The sequence below is a fragment of the Cyanistes caeruleus genome, chromosome 4 (genome assembly GCF_971803275.1).
Source record: "Cyanistes caeruleus chromosome 4, bCyaCae1.hap1.1, whole genome shotgun sequence".
Classification (NCBI taxonomy): Eukaryota; Metazoa; Chordata; class Aves; order Passeriformes; family Paridae; genus Cyanistes; species Cyanistes caeruleus.
In genome coordinates this window covers 10,693,450-10,700,558 of record NC_141704.1, presented here as the reverse complement: position 1 = coordinate 10,700,558, position 7,109 = coordinate 10,693,450, and the positions used below count along the sequence as shown (strand labels likewise).

The 7,109-nt window shown below is 37.4% G+C and overlaps 1 protein-coding gene and 1 long non-coding RNA gene across 7 annotated transcripts in view; one reads left to right on the top strand and one right to left on the bottom strand.

Annotated features, from left to right (window-relative positions):
• Positions 1-7,109, bottom strand: part of SEMA3C (semaphorin 3C) — a 115,938-nt gene that overhangs the window by 91,854 nt on the left and 16,975 nt on the right. The window lies entirely within an intron of this gene.
• Positions 505-5,086, top strand: LOC111923283 (uncharacterized). 4 transcript variants are annotated; one of them, XR_002860996.2, is made up of 4 exons: positions 505-685; positions 1,115-1,191; positions 3,401-3,487; positions 4,953-5,086. It is a non-coding gene; the product is annotated as an uncharacterized LOC111923283 (long non-coding RNA). The 4 variants fall into 4 exon arrangements; XR_015285879.1 differs by having other exon boundaries at positions 1,292-3,487; XR_002860992.2 differs by lacking the exon at positions 3,401-3,487.

The window sequence follows — 7,109 nt, the reverse complement described above, 5'->3', positions numbered from 1 at the left end:
TATTTTTCACTGTCAGCACAAATTCTAATTGCAACACAAGGCAATTTCTACTCATTACACACTTCAGCATTGGGTTCTAAGTACATATTGCTCTGCATTTCATGGGTTTTAAATTAGCACTGCCAGGACTGCTCTGATACATATACTGACTACAGTGGAGGCCTTATTTTGAAGAAATGTACCATTTTCACTATGAGTCATTTTACTGCTTTTTCTCTTAACTTCTGTAAAAATAATTTAGAAAACTTAATTTACAGTTTTTTTCATTTTATAGCTGCTTTCAATACAGTAGTTTCCTTCAAGTTGTGAAGCAAATTGTTCTTTGAAAGTACCAAACGACAATTTAACTAACCTTATAAAGTTTTACAGGAGCTGTTCACCAGGGCTGAAATCCATTCCAGGACACAGGCATCTCTGTATGTCTGTATGCAGCTTTGGGGTTTGCATTCTAGCAATAGAACTGACAGACTTGTTCACTCACAATAGCAAGAACTTAAAACCTCCACTCACAGGAGTACCTTCTGGCAACATGCACAGAATTAACTCAGTTACAGCATCTAAAGCCAGGACAAAGTGTTACTAACCCGTGAAAATTACATGTTTCCCAAGATTCAGCTTTGGAGATTGAGAACAACTGATCTATGAGATGTGTGCAGAAGACAGTCAAAGAGGGTTTTGGGGACAGGTGCCTAATGCCTCTTCAGCAGGCTGCAGGGATCATTTGATGAATATGAAGAACTGAATAGTGGTTGGCCACAGCTCCAGTCTTCCACCATCCAGAGGATGTCCCTAAAGGACAATTTCTCTGTTTTACAGAGCTAAGCGCTACTACAAGATAAAGTAGCTATTATGAAAAGCAGACATTGCACTTAATGACTCAGATCTAGTCTGAACTCCTTAAGCTTTTCAGTCAAATTTAGCTCATTTTGAATTATTTTTTGTGTATTGAGGCAGAGGCTAAATAGAGAAGTGAAAAGTGAACCTCAATTAATTTAGCATATGTCTCCTACCTACAACATTACTTAAGAAACATGGGCTAGAATTGGAATTTCTAACTCTTTGCTTCCAAATTAATACAGAAATTAAAACTTTTTTTCTCTTCATTTCTCTTCAGGCAATGAGCCCCTTTGCAGATTCCAGGCTAATAGTTATCCCTCCCTGCAGACTTGAACGAGACAACTAAATACCAAGGTTTGTGTCCTATTCCTGTCCTCAAAGATTCTCCCCTAGATACTTCCAGGTAATGTTTAAAGAAGCCTGATGATTTTTGGAGCATTTGTTTATTTGACAGGGTTACTCCAGCTCCCAGTCTGAGGTGCCTAACTCCCAAGAACAAGCACAGACACAAAGACACGGTGGCTTTGCATTCCCAGGAGACAGTCTCACAATATTTTTGCCAGGCATTTCAGCACATCATTCTGTATTAGCCCTCACTCTGCAATATTGCTTGCATGCAGTCCCTATCTAGTACACTGTGCATTCCAGTGTACAACATTCAGCAGGTAGATGGTCTGTTGAAGTTCATCCAATATATTAGTAAAATATTTTCAGATAATGATGTCAGAGACCTCTGTATGGGATTGTGCCACTGCACATTAGCCATTACACAGTTTGCTACTGAGTGAGAAGAAACTACATTCTCAAATCACAGCCCATCAGTTACCATAGGTATCTGTCACTCACCTGCAATGATCCATCCTTTATCCTAGAGCAACGAAGCCTGGGAATGTGTAAATGTGTAAATATGTAAATATGAGGATGCTTGGCTGAGAATTTAATGTTGCTACAGAAAGTTAATTAAATCCATTCAGATATAAAATACATTCATTTTTGTTGATTTTAAGCTGAGCTACTAGTGCATACTAGTAAGAATACTTTGAACACATATTCTAAGTTCCTGTTCTTATTTCTTGCTCTAAGGGAAATACTTTATGGGTTTCTTTTTCTTTTTTTTAATTTAATGAGAGATATGTGTGCTTCCAGTGAGTGCTTAAATGCATTAAAACAGCCATGGTATGTGTCTACTGGGCTTACACAGTATGTAAACCAGACTATGAAAAGGGATGGTATTCCTACCCAGTGGTTAAAGGCACAAAAGAGCCATGGGAACCTTGCTCTGGCCTTTATTTTTGGCTTAGTAAAACAAACCCTAATTCTTTATTTGTCAAATTACTATCTGTTACAGTTTGAACTTTCCTCAAGCCTTACTCTCCTAATGAAGTTTAATCTGCCTCTGGCTTGAAGCAAAAGAGCATTGTGTGTTCATCTGTAGGCAGTGTGAATGCGGTTTTGCAGAAAAGGAAGTTCTCTGAATGTTGGGGGCTAAAATCAATGGAAAATGGAAACCAGCCTATTGCCCTTGTTTGTCCAGCTGTCAATTTTTACTCTTATAAAGTAGAGAGTATTTCTTTACAACCTCATTAGTTTTTCCTAAGCAAACTGACAATACCATTCACTGTTCTGTGACTGGAATTTCCATAATTTATGCAGTTCTTCTGTGAGAAATACTCTGAAACTTGTGTGCAGAGAAACGAACATTTCAGCAATGTGTTCAGGGGTTCAAGAATCTCTTCTACTTTATTTTACATTTCAACTTGGACAGGGAACTAGATACAGAAGGGAGAAAATGTGAATCAAATTGAAGGAGACGGCATGTGTGAAAAATTGTAAGGGCGATGCATATTTTAGCCAAGCAAAATAGTATGTAGTATCTTAAGGAGCTTGGAAATAAATAACAGCATGTTTTATAGAAAGAGAATGACATTATACAGAGATTGGTTTTCCAAAATCCTTCTAGATACTATTTTAAAAGCAGATAAATTGAGGATGAGGAAGTTCCTTTTTACACGAGGCCATCTACGATTTCACATGTGAACTTTACATTAGGCTTGTGTGTGAAGACATCAGATCATCTTTCTAACCTCTGCTTTTCTCATGTGTGAAAACTTCTTGGATGCAGTGCCCTGGTTAAGATTCAGCAGGTCAAGCTATGAACAGGCAGCAAGATCAGAGCAGTAAGAATAACTTAGCACCTATTGCAAGCTCTGGATATTGACTGTATAATCCAACTCAACCTGGCCAGGCTGGCATTTGGGTTTTACTTTTCCCTTCCACTAAAGGTTTAATATGCTGGGAAAAATGGTCCTAGTCTCAGTCTGTTTCCAATGATGATGATGATGATGATGACGATGATGATGATGATGATGATGATGATTGAAAAAAGGCAGCTTTAATCAGCTACATATGAGAAATATTTAATTATCTACAGGAGAGACAGTAATGAATTATTGTTTCTCATCCACCCCCATGTTTTTCTCACTGACTAACATAAGCATTAGCACTGCTCTACTGAAAACAAGAGTATTCTGCTTTTAATTTTGCCTTTTCTTCTCAACTGTAGTGCAACGTTCTCTCAATTAGGAAAATTAAATATTTTCAAATATGAAAATATTAACAGACTGTACAAGACAGAACAACTACAGAGAAGGTTTGTTCCTTCAACCTTTGTCTGAACTTGTAAATTACTGGCTTGTTTTTGTGGTAGTCACTTAACATGCCTCATTTCAATTGCTGCCAGTTGTCATAAGACAACAAAGTACACAAAAATCTTTAATTCTGCTTCCACCAGACAAACCTCAAAAAAGGCTCGGGTGCAGTTGTGTCGGATAGCGGCTGAAGAGAAAAGCAGGAATAAACAATACTGTAAACCAACTCAGTCTCTATAAATAATACAAAGTGGCAATTACTGGCATGGGCAGTGAGGAAGGGACAGTAGCAAACATGTGTCCTTTCCATCATTGCCAAGAGGAGCAGCAAGGCCTGTCCCAAGCCATGGAAATGCCACCTTGCTAATGCAAAACCACATCCATAGCCCTGAAACTCTGAACTGGGTAAACGCTTCATGCTGCAGTTTGGACATCTAAAAAAACCTGTAAAAACACAGAAACTGATTTTAATCTATTCTGTTTTCATTCTAGCATTCATTAGAAAATTGAATACTTTCTTAGAATGAAAGGCATCATTGAACACTGTCATGTGGTCGTTACTGCACACCCTCTTCTGGTGTGGAGACTGATTAAATGTAGATTTCTCATTGAAATACTGCAACCACTGGAAAACATGATCATGATCCAAAGTTCAGTAACACCACTGGACTTCAGAAAGGGTGGTTTTTTTTGTCCCCACAAAGAGAAATGTCTTTTAACTGTTTCCTTTTGTTTTGCCAAAACCAAATGGAAACATGTAAGACAGAAAAATACTGCTGCAATACAAATGATATGCTGGGCATAAACCCTGTGGACCATTTTGAAATTAAAATGCATCTGACATGAATATGGATTTTTTTTTTTAAGTTTTGTGCCATAAGGCTTTGTAATACACAGTTCTGTAATATAATCTTACTTTAATTTCTGTGTAACATCCATAAAATTGAAATTGGAATGAAAGATTAAAGAAACATCCTTCCTGTATCCTTCTTCTAAGAGTCTCCTTTGGTTTTGGCATTTTGGCTTGCTTCTGTCTGAGGGCCTATTCTGCCTACACTATCCAGATTATGTTGGAGGAGCAGGTCCCCATGATTTTAGCCATGACTGACAGTAAAAAAATTATGAAAAAAAATCAAACATCACCACTACCACCACCTCCTCTCCCCTCCCCCCCAAAAAAAAACAACCAAAAAACATAATAAAAAAAAAAAAACAAGAAAAAAACAACTTTCAAGACTTATTCCTGTATTTTGGATCACCAATACATGTCACTATATAACCAAAACCATGCCAGGAGACTGTGCTATCTTGCCTGTGCTTAAATCCTAGGGTAGCATTCTTCTAGGGTGCGATATGCACATGGAATCAAAAAGTCTTAATCCTGTTAAGGACTACGGCCTACAAGCAGAGCAGCACTAAACCTGTTATTCCCTCTACCTTGCTTTCAGCCTCTTTTTTCACATACAGGAGGATACAAGGCAAAGGAGGTGTGGCAGCTGGGCAAACAAGCAGCATATTTTGCAGTGAACTTTGACTCCCAAATCCTAAGAAGTGTTTGTCGAAAAGAAAAATCTTCCTGGTACTCTCTATCAATAAATTAATCATCAAAGGACTTTTTTTTTTCCTAATTTAATTTTAAAAGAAAACACTTTTGTTTGTTCTTCTAAAAAAAAAAAAACCCTCAGCTCCTTTAGTCTTTTTTATGATTGGTATTTATTATAGTAGATAACAGCTGAGAGCCTTCAATCACAGAGCTTTTCAGGGCTGATGGAAGCATCAAGTTAATATTTTCAATAGCTCTGGGATCTGAACCTGGATCCTCAGGATTAAGGCAGATCAAATGAAAATGAATATCCCTTTACAGACAAAATCCACCTATCCTTTACCACACAGAGAATGACTTTGTCTGCAGAGAATCTTAAAAAGTGAATTGAGATTTATTCTATTTTATTCTTCATATAAAAGTGATTCTGGTATTGCCAAATGACACAATGCTTTGGCTTCCCCCAGTGACCAGAATTAATGTCCAAAATGTAAATTAATAGGGAACTAGTAAACAGACTTTTCCTTTTAAACTGTATATAGAAATTGATTTATGGGAAGGAATCAAAGTGTATCCTCAGAAAGTTATAGAGAAATTCCTCTAGAAATGGCTGGCAGGTGATTTCCTCATAATATTATCAAACTCAGTTTCAAGAATCACTCAACATCTGCCATGGGGACTCAAAGCACTCACATTTGTTCACATTCTCTGGGAAAAAAAACCCTCAACTGTTAGCTGACTCTAACAACCTTGAGGCCAACAATATCCTCTTTTTTCTTCCCCAAATGGACACCAAAAGAACTTAATAGTCAGTAAGTATATACAAAGAGAGATATATAGTTCATACACAGTTTTAAAGTGGCTGAATTATGAATTATTACAATAGACACAGAGTCAGACTCTGCTCATTTTATATGCACGGGTGAACCTGGAGAGGGCTGAAGAGATGGTGAGCAGATACTGAAGTAAGCAACTCATCATTAGAATGACAAGATCACTTTCCAAGACTAAAAATAAGCCAAAGAAAGGATACAAGTTTCTGGGCCACATGGCTTCCATGGAGAGATGACAGAACTGAGTTTTTTCAGTTTTTAAAGACAAATGAAAAGAGGAAATCCTAGAATAACCGTAGAATGGTTTGGGTGGTAAAAAAATAATCTAAAAAGATCATCTAATTTCACGTCCCCTGCCATAGGCTAAACCAGGCTGTTCAAAGCCTCATCCAACCTGGCCTGGAACATTTTCAGGGATGGGGAATTACTCTTCTCACTGATGTGTAAAATGATCTGCTGGAACGCTACTGGAACACTGATATTAAAGGGTGGGATTTCCACCACTGCAGCTGTGAAAGACTTAAGTGGACTTGTCTCAAATCAACCTGATCTAACCAGACCTGCTTTGAGCATGATGTTAGCTGGAGGTCCCTTCCAAGCTACAGGATTCCACAACTTTATTGCAGACAGGAACAACAGTGGGACTTTGATAAATAATGACAGTCAGAGACCAGTACAGGCTTGCAAAGAGGCTAAAGAAATCTTCCTTTAGTCTGTAAAGACTAATAATCAATAGTATTCTAATGAATTTGTCAAATATTTAAAATATTACAGTATAAACTTCAGACTGAATAAATTTAAGCTCAGAAGTTTTTATCATGTTTCTAATTTTTTCAGTGCTCGTTGTGTATGTGTGCACATACACCACTAAAGAGCAGAGCTTGAGCATGTAAATTCAGGCACTCAAATGAAAGAAAATAGCTTGGACAAAAATTAGGAAGCTAAGCATTCAATACAGGATGTGGCCAGGTAATTTAGAACTTTTTAACTGGACTTGCCATCATCATCATATTTCAGCAAACATGTTTTGCTATTCACCTGCAATATATCAGATAACATAAAATTTGCCCAGAAGTAGACATGTATACCTCCCCAAATACAGCGTGCACTGGAGAAATCTGCTTTATCAGTTCTGTGTAACATTACACACACACAGATACAAACTGAGGATAAACTAGAACCAGAACAAGATCTAGTATCTGTTCTGAGACTAAACATATACTGTGAAATATGGTCAGAAATGCTACT